Consider the following 20,628-nt stretch of genomic DNA (forward strand, 5'->3'; position numbering starts at 1 on the left):
AGATGATTTCAGGCCTCTGAAAGTATTTTAAGGAAAAAAGAAGGTAGGCAAATAAGTGCGTGTGTGGATGTGTGATGAAATATATATGTGTGGATGTGAATGTGTATATATATGTGTATGTGTGTATATATATGATATCTTTAAGGCTGAAATTAACAACTAGTATCTGCTTAAACAACAGCAACTAAACCTCTGGAAATCCTTTATTGTCCCTGGTGAGTTCTGTCCCAGTGAAGATGCTCACTGGTAAAAAAGAAGACAATCCATTTCTTTTTTACAGAGTCAGATTTGTTTGAAGGACACAATGACATCTATACAGGAAGGCACCAATCTTTTTTCTTTTAAAATATTGAGGCAAATCTCTCAGAAGTTTCTTCAAAGCCGATGGTAATAAACATATTTCAACCTCTGCTTTGCTTCACTGTAGGCTCTCTGTGTGGTTAGGTTATGAAATAAAAATGAATTTGACATTACAGATATTATTTTAAAACAAAAAAACTATACAAAATGATGTTAATAATTCTGTACTCATTATCCTAAATAAAAATACCTAAATGTCCAAAAAGAAATAGGCAATTATCCAGTAGGCCTGCCATCTATAATAACAGTCAATGCCGTAACTCTAGTTAAAACCACTTCTGACCTTAATAAATCTGATATAAAAACATAACACCAGATGGGGACTATATTAACCTTATGTGATACTTTCGAACATGATGACTAATAGTGCTATAATTTTTATATGGTTGCTGTTATTAAGGGAAGAATAACCATTTATGGAAATCTTCTACATGACTCTTCTTTGTTGAAAGGAAGATTGGATCTACATGCATGTCAACATACTAATCAAAAGTAAACATGCAATCAAATTATTCAACATTTTGGAATCGTGGTCATTTTTATAGTTCCAGATGCTCATCTTTATCCAGATAAAGTGAGACTATTTTATTTTTTGTCAGAACTCCAAAACTAAATATTTATAATACTCAAAAACACAGATGAATTATCCTTAGCCTTGGATGAACAAGGCCAGGGCCTCTTATTTCTTTAGGTTTTGCCAATAAATGCAGGCTTCCTGTGCATTAAATGGTGCCCACAGACACTGAAACTACTAAAATACCTCCTAAAAATCAGCACTTTACCACATGCCTTTTAATGTCAGAACATTCACTAAATTAACAAGCATTTTGTGACATGTGCCATTAATTAGTGTGTATATGTGCATGCATGTATGCATATGTTCTAGGAGGATAATCTAATTAAGTTTTATAAAAGTTATTCAGTTATAATACCTGTACTGCATATTTTGTCTGTAAACTACCCATACTCAAACACATATACACCCATGCACCATTATAATATGGCTTTTAAAATTATGTCATATAGTTGATTTCATTTGATCCTAACAGGAACCATAATCTAATTGAAATAAGTGCCTCTGCCATGAAACTAAGTCAGTTAGTTAGTGACTGTAAAGGCAGTTGATCTATTCCACAGTCTTGCAAACTGAGCTAATTAATGACACATGCAATGCTTGTTAATTTAGTGAATGTTCTGACATTAAAAGGCACGTGGTAAAGTGCTGATTTTTAGGAGGTATGCTAGCAGTTTCAGTGTTTGTGGGCACCATTTAATGCACAGGAAGCCTGCATTTATTGACAAAACCTAAAGAAATAAGAGGTCCTGCCCCTGTTCACTCAAGGCTAAGGGAAACTTCAATTTTCCTAAAGTGCAACAGGCAATTTAAGAAAGGTGGGGTTTGGATGGTTTGATGGGATTGAATACAATGGCTTCTTACATTCATAAAATTTGCTGTACAACTGTTTATTGGTGGACTTCTTAAAAATAGGAATGGAATGTAGGCCTTAGAAATTATTGATCAAAGAGTCCCTTGATTATATAGTAGGTATTTGTTTAATGAGAAACGAAAACTTGGCTGAACAGGTGGCCTGGGCCATCGTTTCTGCCACCTGCTCTTCTCACCAGTGTTATCAATCACTTGAACCTGGCTTGCTGCTCTGGCTCCTTCCCGGTCTCTATAAATAATCACGACTTTAAGCAGGAGCAAATTTAGGGGCCCAGCATGACACTACCCTGCCACAGTTACCTTGAATATAATGGTCTATCCCTAATTACTGGCTTCTGCCTTGATTCCTTGTGCTTCCTTCCCTGAGACTCCAGTTCATGTGGCCTTTGAATGGAGACTTGCGCTGCTCTGTTCCTGCTCGACGCCTGAACTGTAGGCTGGTGTACAGCCGTTCCTGAGGCCACGTGGTCTAGATCAGTGCTCGCCAATCCTATCGGATAGCATATTTTTATCAGTAAAAGTGAAAGCACCTCCACTATGTATATTTATTTTTAATAAGGTATACTATATTCTTGCACTATTATACCAAAATATTATCTACTTTATAAAATACGCTAAAAAGAAAATTTTTGAGAGGATGAGAAAGAATATAAGATTTTCTTTGCATTTTATTTGTCTCGTCCACATCCTGGGCGTATTTCTAAGAATTACCTGCTCTGAGCCACTTCTTAGGAGGTTGTTATGTTTTGCCCCCCAGATACCAGTCAGGACATGACCCTGCCATTATGTCTGGCCAGATGGAAGTTTCCCCAGTGCCCACTAGGTGGCTCACTGCTCTAGTATCCGTCTAACATCTCACCCACCTGCTACCAGGTCGCACTAAAGTGCTTTATCCCAGTGTATATAGTATGTTTCTCTCAGTGGGCTGCACAGAGTTTTGTTTTTACTGTTTTCTATTGCGATGTTATTAATATTTGTAAAATGTCATTTTATACCTGATGTGTACACATGATAGATGATATGTACAATTTTGTATGTAACATAAAGTGATAAGTAAGGTAAGGAGCATATAATGAGGTACTGGGACATTATTTGGGATAAAAATAAACTTTTATCCTCAACTTATGGTAAAATAAATTCCAAACAGATGAAAGAATTAGGTAAAAATCTATAAATAAAGAAAATGTAGCTAAATATTTATCTACTCGTAGGATGGGGAAAAAACTCTCTGATTGTTAAAGCAAAGAAAGAAGTTACAAAAAACCCCAATAGATGTGACTATATAAAACGCTACAAAAAAGTAAAGGGGAACTAAAAATTAGAACCTATAACTACAATAAATGTAAGCTGAAAATGGCTCATATATTTAATAAGTAAAGCATTTTTACAAACAGTAAGAAAAACTGTGTAATCCCAATAGAAAAAATAGCTATGAGGCAAATTGAAAATCACAGAAGACAAATGGCTAATAAACACACAAAAAACATGTTCATCCATAGTAGTAGTCCAAAAATGTTAAATAAAACAACACTGAAATATTATTATGTGGATAATGATTTTATTGTAAGAATTCTGACGGCAGTGAAGTAAGATGGGAACACTCAAGCAGTGTTGCTTGGAGTGTAACCTGGCATAATCTTTATAGAAGTATTTTTGCAACATATATTAATAGTTGTAAAATATCCATACACTTTAACATAGTTATTTTACTAAGGAAATAATCAGAGATAAGCCAAGGTTTCAGTTCAAAGGTGTTTCTTGCTGATATTATTAATCATTGGGAAAAACTAGCCTAAGTGTCCAAAAATAGACAAATGTTTCAATTATGAAATATTTTCAAGGAAGAATATTTTGTGTGCATATAAATCATGTTTCAAATAATTTTGTTAAATGATATGGAAAAATGCTCACAATAAAATGCTAAATTTTTTAAAAATGAAATTAAATCTGTGCAATTCATAAAATTGCTATTAGTGTCATATTTACTTAGAAAAAGATGAGAAAAAAATCTAAGAATTAGCAGTGGTTATTTTGGGGAGTGTTGAGATTATGAGTAATTTATATTTGTATTTTTATCCTTTCTATATTTTTTAAGGAACCTAAGGTACACATAAGTTATTTTTATAATAACAATTGTTTTAATAAAAAGGTATGTAGGAGTCATTGTGCTTTAAATATAAGTATTTTTCAGATTATATGATAAGAATTTTAGGATTAGTAATGTTTTCCTATTTGAATAAAATACAAAGGAGTCTTCGACAATAGAACGTAGTCAGCATCTGTGAAATATTTATATATTTCATATTTGACTTGGGGGCCAGCCACTATTCTGCTATACCTTGCTTAACAAGTTGTATTGAGGTAGTATTCCATAAGGCCAGTTGTTCAAGAGCCAGTACAACAGAGTGCTCAAAGGCTTAGGCTTTGATGTCCAGCAGCCTGGGTTGGAGTTCTTGTTCTGCAGCAGGGTACAGGTGACTCTACCTCTGCAAGCCTCAGCCTGACTAACCAGGTGTCACTCTTTTTCCCTACGTGGATGCTTCGTCAATCTCATTTTCTGAGATTCATAACTGCATAATGACTAAATGTGGTTAGTCATGCCATCCTGATTTTAAATGGAAAAATGGTAGTATGGAATGGATAGAATAAGATCCAGAAATAAACAAATACCCAAGTGATACTCTCAACATTGCTTTCTTCACTAGGTGCTCATGCACCCCAGCAAAACAATGTGCACAGCACAGTCCCCGCTCAGCCACGGTCCTTAGCCATCGCAATTAGATCATGATCATCAGTTGAGTCACATTCCCTAGTTACATCATACATAAAAATGTCAAAGATTCTTGCCCCCCACCCCTTTTTTTTTGGATAAGGGAGTAAACTAGGCAACTGTGAAAGTTTTTACAACACAAAATTCTTTGTTAACTTTGTTGACATTTGGCAAATGAATTACTAATTGCTTTATGGCAGTGAAATCTCTATTTATTTCTTTAAAAACACCATGATCAGTCAGTGTCTTCTTCTGTAAATATAAACAATAGTCCTGCCAAAGGAAAATTGCATCATGATTTGAAAGGAATACGTTTTATCATGTAACATATCTCCATATTTAAATAAAATGAAATATAATAAGACCTCCCAATCATCTTCGTAAATGAAATCTTCAGAAATAGATTGTTAATAAGCAAGCTAATTGGATGTAATGCTTTTTCTGGTAGAGTCTTTTTTAATTTCATTACCCAATCCTCTTCCACCCCCAAACACAGTTACCATATACTGCATACTCCTCATTCTCATAGCAGGATGTATACAACACAGTGATTGAAGAAAAAATGTATGCATTTCTTTATCCATGATTTTATTCCTCTCAAAAGACTTCTGAGCTCTAACTAAAGTCTGTTTTATATATTTCTGATAAAACAAAATTATTTTACATTATTTCTAAATATTCAATTTTTGTAGACTCTCTTCTCCATATCGTTCTGATGCATTTTAAGGCAAATCTCATATTTATTGCTTGCGTTGTCTTAGGACTAAGTGACTCAAAGTTATGTTATTTTCAAAATCAGGTTTGGTTAATATATCTGAAAAAGACTCGGATTTTGATCATTAAGAAAGACACTAAATTATTTTTCCTCCAGCTAGAAATCATGTTCTCCAAGGTGCCACAGAAGGAAGCATCACTCCCTGAGGAGTGGTGTCACAGGAGTGAAGAATGAATAAATGTTCAATGAATGTAGGGATGAACAAATCAGCAAAGCAAAAGAATTGTGGCTCTTTCCTATCATTTAATTAGGCAAACTAATTTAACCAAAGGAAGAAATCTGAATCTACTGGTGTTTCACACATAACCACTTTAGGTTTTTTCTTAATTAAATAGAAAACTCCACACAAAGACAGCTGATGTTCAAGCACAGGTGAAAGCAAACACAAAGCCATTTCGGAGCTACATGATGGATGCTGTGCAGAAAGTAATGATTCCCCCTTTCAGTCATCAACACATAGTACTTGGAGAAGAATGTACCAGCAGCTGTGAAGGACTCCAGACGGCCCAGCCCTGCTCATTAGCACCTTTCCTGTTTAGTTCACGCACAGTCCTCATTTCTCAATCCCAGGGTTCACCCAGATGTTCACCCTAGTCTTTTTCCCCGTTTTGCCTTTGACGTGGATTGATGTGAATAAAACATTTGAGAAACACTAATTTGGAGTAAGAACTAAAGAGTGTCTGTTTTTGAAATGATACCTTGGCTCTTAAAGATAGAAAAGCAGTCATTAAATTTTTGCCCTAACAACCAAAAATGACGTCAATTTGGGCAGATGGCAAGAAGAGGAGCTGTGTAGCACTCAGCACTTCACAGTGCAGGATGACTGAAACAAAGCACAGGTCAAGAAGTCCTGAGCCTGACCAACATTTGTGAAGAGTTCCAAGAAAATACATTTCTTTTTTTCGCAATAATGAGTCATCTTTTCAATTGAAAAATTAATCAGTGCACATAGTAAAAGTCCCATAAAATTCAAAATGGTGAGTACTCAGTCCTCTTCCACCTCAGATGCCAAACCTGTAGCCGTCTGTTCTCCAAAGCTAGCAACTTTACCATCATAGAGTGCACACGCAGAAAAATGCTTGTGAGTGAAACATATTTATGTATGTATAGTCTTTGTGTGTTTTTCCATAAATGGGAACATTGTGCATTAACTTAGTCATTTTAAAATATACCTGGACTAAATTAACAATATAGCCATTCAATGGCATAACTTTCTACTATTAAAAAGAAAAAGGATGAGAATGCAGACACTATGAATAACTGTCAAAAAGTTAAACATAGAGCTACCATTTGGCCCAGCAATTCCACTAGTAGGTATTCACTTAAGAGAAATGAAATATATGCACACACAAAAACTTGCATAAATGTTCATAACAACCTAATTCAAAATAGCCAAAAAGTGAAACATCCCAAATGTCTATCAATAGATGAATAAATACACAAAATGTGGTACAGCCATACAATGGGATATTATTTGGCTGTAAAAAGGAATAAAATTTGATACATGCTACAACATGGATGAGCCTTGAAAACATTATGCTAAGTGAAAGAAGCCAATCACAAAAAAACACATATTACATGATTCCACTTATGTGAAATATTCAGAATAGGCAAATCTATAGATTAAAAGAAGTAGATTAGTGGTTCCCTAGGACTGGGGGAGAAGTAGGTAATGGGAGGATCGGAGGGTGATGGTTATAGGGTAAGGGGTTTCTTATAATGGTGATAAAATATTCTAAAATTGATTTTGGTGATGGCTGCAAAGCTGAGTGAACATACTAAAAATCAATAAACTGTACACTTTCTACAGGTGAAGAGTATGGTGTGTAAATTATATCTCAGTAAAGCTCTTCCAAAAAAGAACAAGAAGCTTATCTAGGTATTGACATATTGTCAAGTGAAAAATACAAATTGCAGAACAGTAAATGTGCGGATTATGGTTCATTTGTGTAAAAAGAAGGGAAGAGAATAGAATTTATGTTCTCATTGTTTACATTTACATAAATTCTAAGGTATACACAAAGAAAACCAATGCAAATGGATACCTGTGAGTATAAGTATCATTTTTTTTTTCGAATTATAGCAATAACAACACTAGCAAACCTCACCTAGAGATAGCTCCATACCAGCATATGACAGATCTTCCTCATGGATACACAGCGTTGCATTATAGTTTACATAAATTGTTCAGTTTTAAGTTGATTGACATTTAGGCTTTTTGTAATATTCTGTTACAAAAACTGCAGCAGAACATTTTGGTATTTGTACCTATACACAAGTATATAGAGTAAATATTTGAAAGTGAAGTTGCTAGATTAAAGAGAAACAATGTAAGAAATCCTTAAAGCAATGCAACCAAAGAAGATCCCTGTGAATATGTGTGGCTGTCATGCTCATCCCTTAAATTTGTTGACAACTATAGTAGCTATAAACCTTAATCAATTGCAATTAATGAGCAAAATATGTATTTTCTGACAGGATTAAATGAAATCCTAGCATTTTCTCATTCTCTGTAGTTAGTGCATTAAGTAAGGAGAACAATAAGTTCCATTTAAAAGAAATTCAGACAAAAACCAAATGGTTTATTCTACGTAAGTACTGGAATTTGAGAAAGAGAAGTCTCCTTTTAATAGGCATGAATTTATTTGAATTCATTATGTGGTTTCTCAAATGCTGTGCACATTTAAAATGACCTTTCAGCCCAAAGTAGGAGTCTTAGAGCGAAAGAATAAAGAGAATTTGTTTCGATTAAGATAAACATCAACTACCCAATTATACTATTTGAATTCTAAGAAGGCAAAACCATTGTCAAAAAATTGGAAAGCACCAGGGATGGCAGTAATCTTGGTAAAATTTAATTGCATGAAGTTCTGATGATGCAAAGAGATGTTACTGATTGTTCATGGAACACAGGGCTATGTTTGTGTGCATTCCTCCCTTTCCTTCCTTCCCTTCTCTCTGGCTCATTTTGGAGTTGTTTTTGAGTGATTCTATTTGGCAGAGAAAACCCTGTTATTCAGTATGGTCAAGGAATGTAGGCATTAACTAACAAAATGTTACAGTTGGTAGAATAATAGAGAGTTCTATCTTTAACAGATGTTATAATGCTGAAAAAATTATAATGAAATATATTTCATACTAAATAAAACCTTAATTTGACTATTTTTGGTTATTATTGTTGCTTTTGTCATTATTTTGCAGTTTTATGATAAAGAAAATACTTGAGAACTTAAATACTTGAGGATGATGATTGTGGCAATGATCTGTGATGAGGTTAAATTCATACAGGCCAAAAGTGTGTTGCTGTTTGAAGCTGATGGAACCCATTCATAAACTACTTGAGGGTGCCCAGGAAAAGGGACACCATATACGTCCTGAGCAGTCTTGCCAGTGAGCTTATCAGCGCCTGGCCTTTAATACGTGTGGCTGTCATGCTCATCCTTACTCCACTTTGGGAAATCATAGCTCATGTTTGTCTTTTGTACCATCCGTGCTATCCAGCAGGCACATCCTACTATCAGCTGAAGGCTAACACTACCTTCTCTGGGAAGACTACTCCAACCAGTAAGCAGACCATTTACTTTTTACACATATGTAGCTACTAACCAATTATATTTTGAACTCAAATTGTAACTAAATTTAACTCATAGAGGCATTAGAACAATAAAATCTATGTACTTATGGCAAGAGAGAATTCAATATGGGTTGCCTAGTGCATGACTTGATACTTAAAGTGAGATCTTATCGCCTAATAAAAATGCTCTTCAGGTCTAGCAAATCAAACTCTTGGAAGGGTCTTAAACTGAGTAAAAAGGAGAGATTTGCAGTAACATAGCATCTTCAAGGGCACTTTTAGTCCAGAATGCTTTCCTCCTCTCCTAGGTAAAGCCACTCTCTCTGACCTTGGCTCAGCAAGGCTCTCAAGAACACAGGCTAGCAACAGAGATCAGGTCAAATACACATGGGAAACAACCCAGCCGCTGACAAACACCGAGGACTCACTGTGCAAAACCCATCATTTCGGGATGTGCAACTTTTCACTGGAAATCTGTATGTGAGGGCCACATAAATTCAAGTTCTTAGGAGAGCATTCTTTCACTTCTTTTCGGTTTTGAATGATTAAGATGGCCTTCTTTCTACTTCTCATACCCACTGGATACTCAAGGCCTTAACATCTGCTATAATCCTCTTCTCCCCAGTGTTTGCTTGACCGGTTCCTTCAGTTTTCAGCTTCCCTGACAGCTCCAACTAAAGTGTGCCTCTAGGACACACAGACACACACACACTGTTTAACTCAGTCCCTTCTGTGTTCTCTTCACTGAACTTAATTTGGAACCATTTTATTTGCTTAATTAGTTTTGCTTGGTAAGCTCCAGGCGGGGAGGGAGGCCCCATTGCCTCTCCCAAGCCTAGCACAGAAAAGAGACTAAATACGTACTTGCCTGTATAGAAACTGCCCTATTCAAAACTAGAGAAAATTATCCTAAATAAAAATATTGTTATTGAACTATTTTATGTACAAAGGCATTTATATCTCTCATCTTCCTGTAGCACCATTGTAGGCTACTATTAAAATAGAATTTATGTCTATATAAGAATTAAACAGAGTAACATTTCTAATATTGTTTAGAAAATAATATATATCTTTTAAGAAGGCCACGTGAAAGAAGTTTCTAGTCTAGATTTAGCTAGAAGTGATGTTGCTTTTTACCATATTCATGTAAATTTAACAGAATAATACATTTAGAATAAGCCAAGATTCATTTGTATTAATTTGTAAATTAAAGCAATAATTAGGTTTTACCTAGAGCTGTTATGACATTTTCTCAGTAAACTTTTCATTACCATTTCACTTCTGAAAGATTGCATACATGTTGTATCATATGGCCATTTTGTAAACCGTTAAAATTCTTACATCCTCAAACAGTAACTTGTGTCAAGACTAGCATGAAAACAAAAACATAAGCAGGAAGATATTAATAGGAGTTTTTCCCTTCTAATAATAAACTGCCTAACATTAATTTGGTTTGCTGTGTCCCCAGCACTGCATCAAGTACTTTCCATGTATTATTTCACTTAACATTCACAGGAACCCCATGGGCAGTTTTTCCCCCTCATCCAAAAACACCCAGCTTGTAAGCGGAAGAGCCGAGTTTTGAACTCAGTCTGACTTCAGAACCCACCCCCATCTCTCCAGGACATATTGTTGGCAATTCCAAATAGCCCTTGAATTTGGACAGCACAGATCGATGCTTCCTATGGCCTAAAGATATAGAAATACTTTGAGTGAAGTTAAGCACATAAGGTCTGACTTCAGAATAATATAAAGGTTTAAAACTAGCCATTAACTTTTACCGGGGTCAAAAAGGACTATTTACAAAGCCATACAGAACATGACTATCTGGCCTACTTCTGGTGCTGGGAGCTTAAACATGCTACTGCAAACTTTCTAAATGCTTTTTGTTTCTTTCTTTAGAATGGTTAAAAGTTTCTTGAGTACCTAAGAAAAAAGAACCCACTTTTCTTGAGAATTCCAGATTAAACATCTTTACATGCAGCATAATGTTCTACCTAGCCACCAAAAGCAAGGGTTAAAAGCAAAGGTTACTCAGAGTCCCTCCCCAAATTTCTCTTCTATAGAATTATTCTGAGGAACCAACCTTTTTCTGACTATTACTACTGCTAGTCAGAAATTCATATATTACAAAAAATAATTCCTTCTCTCCACCAGCATAAATGAATTTATTCAGGATGGCACACAAAATCAAAAATTGCTAGCATTATGTCCAAACTCTAAAGTTTCCATCAATTTAACTTCCCTTTCTACCAAACCTTATAGGATTTCATAAGTTTCAACATGAGTTGATACACAAGACACTCCCTTTTCTTTTATATGACTTAACCTATTCTATCTTAGCCAAAACGGATTGTCACTCATTTAAAAATATTGCCCTGAGAGTCTTTGCTTTTTTCTCCGAAAATAGGTTCATATTCTGAATTTCGGCACTAACGAATACAGAAAGTCAAAGACAACCTTAATGAGACTCTTGATTCAGAAATATTTCAGAAGAAATTAAGGTATTCATTTCATATTAAATTAAGACTTGCCTGGAAGGCTAGGATTTCTTTATGTGAATGTGAAGTTTACAGAGTAGGTTACAACTATGCAATATTTTGATGATGAAATGCCTAAAGCAATTGGCACCAGGGGAATTTGGTACTTTAAACATTTTGGGAAGCCCAGGTTTGCATGGTAGTTACATGTTCTGTATCCTTTCTCCATCTCTTATGTATATATTCAACAACACACAAATGGCATGAATTATGGAAGCAAATGTGTTGAGTCCTTTGAATAAATTATCCAGGCTTACTGAAGTAAATTATCTAAAATTTTTCTTGCTGCATTGGAAATTCAGGCAATTTTTAAATATTAATATTAATAAATCATACATGCGTGGAATTTGAAAAAATGAAACTCTGTATTTTATTTAGAAAATTACTAACAAAGAAAGTCAAATCACCAACAGAACAGAAACTAAGTGAAAAACAAAAGAAAACTTCAAAAAAGCTAATTACTTAAGAAGGGATGACCAAGGGTATAAAGCTGAGTTTAGAATTCAATTCAAATCTTACAAATAAAGTTTATAAATAAAATCTTACAGTTTTTCCTGAATACTGGCTACAGTTCATAAAAATCATTTTTGGAATCGCCCACAATATGCACTGAAGAGGCCCTGAGGAAGTGTACTAAATGGGAGGTGTTCCAAAGTCAGACTGAGTTCAAAACTGGTCTTACAGAGCTGGAGCTATTACAATGTCACAAAAATGCTAGAAGTCCAAATGCATGACTGGGAATCATGGAATAATATAGTTCATTGTGAAAGTCTGATAATAATTTGATATTCTGTTGCAAACAGGTTTTCCATTGTTGCATGGTGCCCTTATATGGCAGTTGTAATCCTTAAGAGCAAGACCTATAACTGAACTACAGTGGGACATAAATGACATTTTCATCTGATTTCCTGCATGGAATATGGTCTTTGACAGTTCTTTCAAAAGTTTCTATTGGATCCCGATTTGATGAAATGGCCTTACTTAGATTAACACGGTTATAGCTGGGGATTATACATAATAACAAAGGAATATAACTGAACTCAACCATGGTAATAATAAAATGAGTTTATTTAGAGAGCTGGCAAATAAGCTAGTGGCAGTTAGTTGTAGAAAGGAAAAGTTTATTTCCCTTCTTAATGAAACAGAGCCTCAAGCAGTTTTCAAAATTTTAACTAGGACCTATAAAAATAAAGGTCTCCTGAAGATTATTTGTAGAGACAGATTTTGGCAACAAGTTAAATTATGCCATATATTCACTTTATGAGTTATTTTTGTTCAAAATTCACTTCTTTCCAGCTATTTTTTCTGATGTGCCCTTCTCATTTTCCCTTTATATATGTACATTAAAATTTCCTACTTTATACATTTTATGTTTGAAAAATTAAAGGAAAAATTAATTTAAATAAGAAAGAAAGCTGTTGGTTTTTAAATTTATATAAATAAAATAAATGTAAGTATTTAACTTGGCTGACACAGCCTTATTAGGAGGTGACTAAGTAAACAATTTATTTACAGTGAAAATATTTCTTAACAAAATGGCATGAATTTCCAGGCCAAAAAAAAAAAAAAAAAAAGAAAGAAAGAAAAAGAAAAGAAGAAAGAAAATATCTCTCTAGACCAGAGAAAATATTTTGATCTAAAAAAATCAAATATTCCAGATTTATTTTGTATTACCCCACCCCAAATCCAAGTAGTGAGGGTTTCAAATAATTCTATTCACCACTGAATTTCTGAAAGCAACTGAAACACTTTTTAACTATAAATGTTCTGTCTTATCATGAAAATAAAAAATATCCCAAGGATATAGTAGTAGGTAAAACTATTAATCCTCTGTCCCACAGGAGTACCTTAGAAAGTCACTAGACTATAAATTTTATGAAGATGAGGGCTATATATTTCCTCATTGTCTCTCTAATAGCCATCAGTGTGCCTGGAGCAGAACCAGCTTAATCCACATTGTTAAATGAAGCAATGAAAAATGCACCTTTGCTTTTGCAACTAATAGACCTGCAGAAATGAAATCCTCCTTTAACGACTGTGTATTTTAAGCTATACAATCAGACTAAATGGTCATGTGGCTAGAAAATGTTTTTGTATTTAATGCAACACTAAAACAAATTACTTCCTCTGTTATTACGGATCAGGCTTTAATTTCTTGGCATTCCAAAATGTTTAAGTCTGGAAGTATAGTAAAGCTTAAAGTTCACAATACAGGCAGGGAACCTTACGTTGTTCCCTGACTTTGAAGGTCAGAGGTCAACTCCCTTTGTTAGGGCTCTCGGATAAGCTTGTCACTTTGGTTTGGCATCTCAGCTGGGGAATCTGCTTGGACGTGACAGCTGTGCTGGGTGTCAAGATGCTCAAAATGAGGCTACAGTGAGCATGAAGTGATGGTCTTAGCACTTACCGCCAACAGGTCTCTCGGCTTCACGTAACAAGCACCCATTGATAGAGTCAGGTCAGGTTGTTAGCTGGGTGATTGACATGCACAAAACACTTATTAGCATTTCTGTATGCTCCATTCATTACTAGTTGATGATACTAAGACTCACTCGAGCAGTGAGAAAATGTTGAGGAAAACTTGGAAGTGTACATACTAAAATGGGAAATACGTGCGGGAATAGAGGATATTCGGAGAGATGTGTTGAGACCAGAATTGCCAGTGGAGGTGGTAAACCAAGGGTGAAAGCAAGCCACAGGAAGCAGGCAAAAATCCTCCCAGATACTTTACAACTCCTTGCCATAGAGACGAAACTCTGTCTCTACAACTCACCCAGTACAATCTCTAGCAAAATGCCATCTAGTAAAATAAAATTAAAAATAAAAACAGATTGTAACATTCTTTGCAACAATATAGACCACCTCACTCTTGTACTCTCCATGCAACGGATGTTGAATACCCATGATGGAGAAGGCACCGTGTGGGCAACAGAAGTTCAGCCCTGTACAAAGCTGAGCAAACCCAGTCTGCCCCATAACATGCTCTCAGGAGAGGCAGGCAAGACAGCAGACAGTAACTGCAATGTTTCAAGAGTTATAACAGAGAAATGTATAAGGTTTCATGAAAGCACACAGAATGGAAGGGCTGGGAAGGCCTCCCAAAGAAATATCCACTGGAGGTGAATCTAAGCAACAGAGTTTGGACATTAAATCATATGCAAGCAATTATTATAAAGTGACAACAGTTTTAAATACTCAAATAGTCCTATATCCCAAATTATGATTTAAACAGTTAACACGCCTAATTTTTATCCTGAATTTACGTTTCAAACAAAACTTTGCTTAGTTACCTATACATTAGTGGGAAGGAATGAACCACATCCACATGAACATGGGATAATCTCTCAAACATCATTTTGGAAGGAGGTGGGGGGAACAGCCAACCACAAAATAGTACATACTATATTATTCCTTTTATATAAAATTCTAACGCAGAAAATCATAATTTGTGATTTTTGAAATCAGCATCACTGCTACCTTTAGTAGGAGTGGGCAGTCTTAAAGGGATACAAAAGTGACTTTTGGTTGTTGGTAATATTATTTTTAATATGGGGTGACAGAAGGGATGACCATTGATAATTAGAATTAACTAAATTTTCTTTTTTTTTCCTTTCTTTGGTTTGCCACATCCAAAAAGTTTTTGTTACAATATTTACACAGAGTATGTTCTTAATAAGTGACAAAAACCCAAAAGCATGTTAAAAGTTGTATATATATACACACTTTTGTATGTATAAAATCTGTTTCTGCTACAAGTTTAACTGCATGCAAATTTAATCTCAGAGTTTTGATATATAGAATTATTACAAGATCTCCAGGGCCACATTATGACCCTCTTCTCTCTGCTAGACATCAATTGATCACAATACTATTTCTCTAAGCCCAATGCTGCTCTCATTACATTATCCCATGCGGCTACTACTAATTATGAGAGGTTGCCCATAGATGAAAAAGATTAGTCATCTTGATTTTAAACAACCAATTTTTTTATATTTACGTGAAAAAGATCTTATAATTTTGGAGGAACTTCACATGTATTCCTAGGTAAGGGTATAATTTCATACCTATGTATGAAAAATGATTTTCTAAATTATAATAACACCTTTAAAATGGAATGTCTGCTAACAGCAAGTTTGCTTTTTTGTGTATCCTTTATATTGCCCTAGAAACACTTACTGATTCATATACAGTTAGACTCAATTTTAACAATAGGACTCAGATAAATAATTGGAACTATTTTTTCCAAGCAAAAGACTCAGGGAATCTTTAGTGGTCAAATTGTTTCCCCCAAGGTGGTTAACTCTACCCTCAATCACACCTCTTTCCTCAATGTACAGTTGTGTTAATTTTAACAAAGTAATGCTTTTACATACTTTGTTTTGTAACTACTCATAATAAAATAAGTAGATACCAGAGATTGTGGAATGCTAATTGCCTGTTCTCACTAATCTATTGCATTCTTGACATTTTTAGCCCTTATGGCTGTTCGGCTCATCCTGAAGCTACACTTCAGGCTGTAGGAACAGAACTAACCAGATCTCACTTTTTGCCAGTTGTATTTTTAGAAATAATGGAGAAAGAGTCTTAAGCCGTTTTTTGCTGAGCTAGGATGGCTGGGTAAACCAAAGAGGAGTCCTACCCAGTCCATGGTCTGATAGGGAGGATGAGACTCAGCTGTGGAGATAATGATCTATGAATTACACAAGCAAGAGTGCACTTTAGGACTAGAAGACAAAGGGATTTGGAAAAGTAGGGAAGGCCTGGCCCTATGATTACAGTAAGGCTGAGCCACTAGGCAGCCCCAAGAAGGAAAGTTACGTGAAGAAAGTCTCTACAAGGATGCGCATAGGGGTAACATGCAGGCGCCTGGCCATTTCTTTCAGACTAAACCCTCGCCTAGGTCTGCTTCCCTAGAGGATTCTGACTGATTTTAAAATAACTACATCAGAGGTGTTCTAACTTCCAATTGACCACTTCTTATTCTGCCACTTTCATTATGTAGTTTACTTCTTTGACCCACCTAAATAGAGGTATGTCTTCTTTGAATCTTCGTGTTGATGTGATTTATCCAGAATACCTAGTTCTATATAAATGCTCCATTCTGAGAGTGCTCAAGAAGACTGCCTTCTGGAAAGGAAGCCCTTATAGGTGAAATCAGTTTCACATTTATAGTTCTTGATGATGTAAAAAGTTATATTGGAGCCAGGTGCCACGGCTCACACCTGTAATCCCAGCAAGTCAGGAGGCTGAATCAGGAGGATCATTTGAGGCCAGAAGTTAGAGATCAGCCTTGGCAACACAGCAAGACCCAGTCTTTAAAAAAATTTTTTTAATTAGCCGGATATGGTGGCATGTGCCTGTATTCCCAGCTACTTGGGAGGGTGAGGCAGGAGGATCCCTTGAGCCCGGGAGTTCAAGGCTGCAGTGAGCTATGATCACGCTTGTGAATAGCCACTGTGCTTCCACCTGAGCAACAGACTGAAAGACACTGTCTCTAAAAAAAAAAAAAAAAAAAAGTCAAAAAAAATTCTCTAACGAAGTCTTTTACCACTTGAGCATGGAAACTGTTTCTAACAGTTTTTCTTGACCTTACTTGACTAGAAATGCTAAAGACCAGCAAAACTTTTCCAGCTCAACAATGGGGTTGGGGTGGGGAAAATTTGATTATAGGTTATCCTCTGTGGTCTCTTTCATTTCAAAGATTTTATGGTTCTACTAACTGGTCAAATGCCAGAGAGGAAGAAAACAGTGCAATTTATAGTCTAACCAGAGGGAGAGAGTCAATAAGCTGAACGAGTCAGGAACGGACTAGATCTCTTAGGGATGAAGCTGTGTCAAAGTCCAGGTTCTATTTCTCAACACATCTCTAGTGTCCAAGATTTGCTTATATGCAAATCTTGAGAAAGAAGGCAGACAAATACCAAAGGAAGAAGGCAGACAAATACCAAAGGTAAACATGTTCTTGAGATACATGAGGTTAAAGGAAGAAATGTGAACAATCTAGGGCTAAAAGGAAAAGTATACATAGCCTGCTGACTACTTTTTGTAATACCATGAGGCATAATCACATGTGGCCAAGGCAGTTTAGATAGTGGAGAAAAGCAAACAAAACAATAAGAACAACAGCAATGACAACAAACGTGGGATGTAGAATTAGACAGATCAGGGTTTTCCTGCAGTACCATGATTTTACAAGCTGTATGACTTGAGTTTTATCTCATACAGTTGCTCTGAGGACAAAATGAGTTCAACTGTATGCAGCACCAAGTTCAACATCTCACAAACAGTAGATACTCAGTACATTGCAGTTATCATCATTACTAAGGTTACTGCTCCAACTATTACTATAGATTTAGGATCTGCTGTCCCTAGCTAGCTGGTAAACCAGTGGCCAATTAGTTACCTGCTATTCTCTGACAAATTTGCAGTATCAGAGGAAAAATGAGCTAGCAGTGGTTTATTTCATGTTAGAATGCCATTGGTTAAAAGTTGTCACATTTTGCAATAATTTATCCTGACTAAATTGGTAACAGTCATATAAATTCTGTGACACAAAGAAAAAACTCTGTGCCACATTGCAATGGAATGACATCCTGGATATTTGGAATTACTATTTTCTGTATTCCATATATACATAAGTATTCCATGCAAGTTCATTAAAAAGAACTGAATTTCTCATCTTGGGTGTATTTTAAATAGGAAGAAGAATTAGGTACAATGGGAGCACTTTTCTATAGGAAACCTGAAAACACTTACATACTGAAACTATGTCTAATGAACCATTTCTTTTAACAAGTCACACTGGTGCCATCTACTTCACAAGGCAGAATGAATATTTTGCTATATGAAATGAAAAAACTCCATGAAGTCATTCACTAGCAGTTTTCTAAGGTTATAAAGGAGAATCTACTTATCTATTGATTCACTATCATTATATCTACTGATAACTAAGAGGAAATCGGTTAAAATTTAAGCAAGGGAGATTAGTATTAGATATAAACAAAACTTCCTAACTGTGTGGGTTTAAAACATCAGGACTACTTCCCCTAAGGAAGCTTTGGAAGCTTGATCCCTGGGGTGCATGGCTTCTACACCAAGTGTCTAGTTTTCTAGTTTCTTGTTCTCCCTCATGTGTAGTAGAGAAATGCAAGGACTTATAGTTAGTTGACTCCCTGTATTCTCTGGCAGAAGTTCTCAGGGCTGAGACGAGGGTAATAAATGTCCTTTACACTCAAGTCCATTAATGGCAGTGTTTGCCCAGAAGTTGACAGTGTGATTATACAAGATAGTGCGCTAGGTGGCAGATGTTTAGGCTGGAGTTCTTCCACACTGGCTTCTCTCTAATATTTCCTCTTTTCTGGCCATACTTCCCCAGCTCTTCCCTTGAAATTTTTCCCTTGTATTTTTCTGTGTCTTATTCTGAAGAGCAGCAGTTCAGCCTTCTGTTAGATTTTCCAATTTACCTCCTCACCCATCAGCCAGGGTTCTACTAGGAGAGCCAACCCCCTTTAGAAAGCTGAGGGTGGATAATAAATACTTATGCTTCCGCTGTCGTGCTAAGAAACTGTATCCATAGGCTCTGGGATTCTTCCTACTCTCCATTCTTTTGAAGCACTTTCTAGTTTAGGTCAAACTTGACCACAGAACTAGGCAATCCGAGAGCTGAGACATACCACTGGCATAGCTGCCCATTAGTTATCTCCACGGACTTACATTTAACAGCACCCACCCAAGCTTGCTGTGATCGTGCCCCTGTGTTTCTCCCACCCTTCCTGTAGGCCCTTGTCCTTTTTTTCCATTTACTGCTTTTGGCTAACATATACCTTACTTCTACTATTAATTTTCTAATATATCTTCAAAACCTGTATTAGCTCTTAAGAAGCTGGATCATCTCTGGAAGGGCTCCAAGAAAATCTATGTTGGCTTTTAATTAAGACTGTGCTTTCCTTGTGACTATCTTCCTCATCAACCTAGCTGATATCCCTCAGGTCTCATTCTCTTTACCTTTATCCAGGCTTTGACAATTCTGTATGTTTAGTATTAGCATCATTTAGAATATTCATTATGTGTTCCTCAGTTATCTTTCCCTAAAAAAAGTAAAAAACACACACACACACACACACACACACACACACACACACACACACAAACTCCTTTTTGTTTTTTTTTGAGACAGAGTCTCGCTTTGTTGCCCGGGCTAGAGTGAGTGCCGTGGTGTCAGCCTAGCTCACAGCAACCTCAAACTCCTGGGCTTAAGCGATCCTACTGCCTCAGCCTCCCAAGTAGCTGGGACTACAGGCATGCGCCACCATGCCCGGCTAATTTTTTCTATATATATTTTAGTTGGCTAGATAATTTCTTTCTATTTTTTTAGTAGAGACGGTGTCTCGCTCTTGCTCAGGCTGGTCTCGAACTCCTGACCTCGAGCGATCCATCCACCTCGGCCTCCCAGAGTGCTAGGATTACAGGCGTGAGCCACCACGTACGGCCAAAAACTCCTTGAAGACCTTTTTAATACTCTCCCTCTTCAGCTTCATCTTAGAATCTACTTCTCTCAATCTTGTTAGTAACAGTTGGGTGGATCCATGGCTAACCACTCCTATAACCCAGTCCATTCCAAGATACAGAAAACACAAATGACTCTCCAGTGGTAAGGTAGCACTGCACAGAGTAAAACTATAAATGATCTTAGCAGTCATTAGCTTAGTGGTTTTCAAACAATTTTCCTTGGAACCCTAGAGTGTAATACAAAGACAGAGATTGGGTTGGGGTATGGTAAAGGTGCAAGCTCAGTGGATGTTTTACTGCTTTATGTATGTTTATATATTTTTACTTACATATTTCATACATATCTGTGTTTTTAAATGTTTACATCTATATATCAAATATATAATTTATTTCATATACAGTATATATAATATATATTTTATACACATACACACATTTATATTAACTTAAGTCATATTTCACTTATAAAATGTATTCCATTGAAAACATTTGTTTGAAATTCACTGAACTAACCCACCCCTTCCATTTTACAGGTGAGAAGACTTGGCTTTACAGTGAGCATGTCAGAGTAGAGTGGACAAATGGTTTTTTTTTTTTTTCAGGGAATCCTATAATTTATGATTTTAAAGAATAAATCTGTGATCTACTCCATGT

At 35.9% G+C, this 20,628-nt stretch overlaps 1 protein-coding gene across 12 annotated transcripts in view; it reads right to left on the reverse strand.

The window, feature by feature from the left end:
* Positions 1-20,628, reverse strand: part of PDE4D (phosphodiesterase 4D) — a 1,287,470-nt gene that overhangs the window by 231,755 nt on the left and 1,035,087 nt on the right. Inside the window, exon 1 of one of the 12 annotated variants that reach the window (XM_045565999.1) lies at positions 16,487-16,499. The exons of the other annotated variants lie outside the window; for them this stretch is intronic. The gene's annotated coding sequence lies outside the window, so the exon portion shown is untranslated. Of the gene's footprint in view, positions 1-16,486; positions 16,500-20,628 lie in introns of those variants that run through there. 12 annotated transcript variants of the gene reach the window in all.

Source organism: Lemur catta, chromosome 12 (genome assembly GCF_020740605.2).
Source record: "Lemur catta isolate mLemCat1 chromosome 12, mLemCat1.pri, whole genome shotgun sequence".
NCBI lineage: Eukaryota > Metazoa > Chordata > Mammalia > Primates > Lemuridae > Lemur > Lemur catta.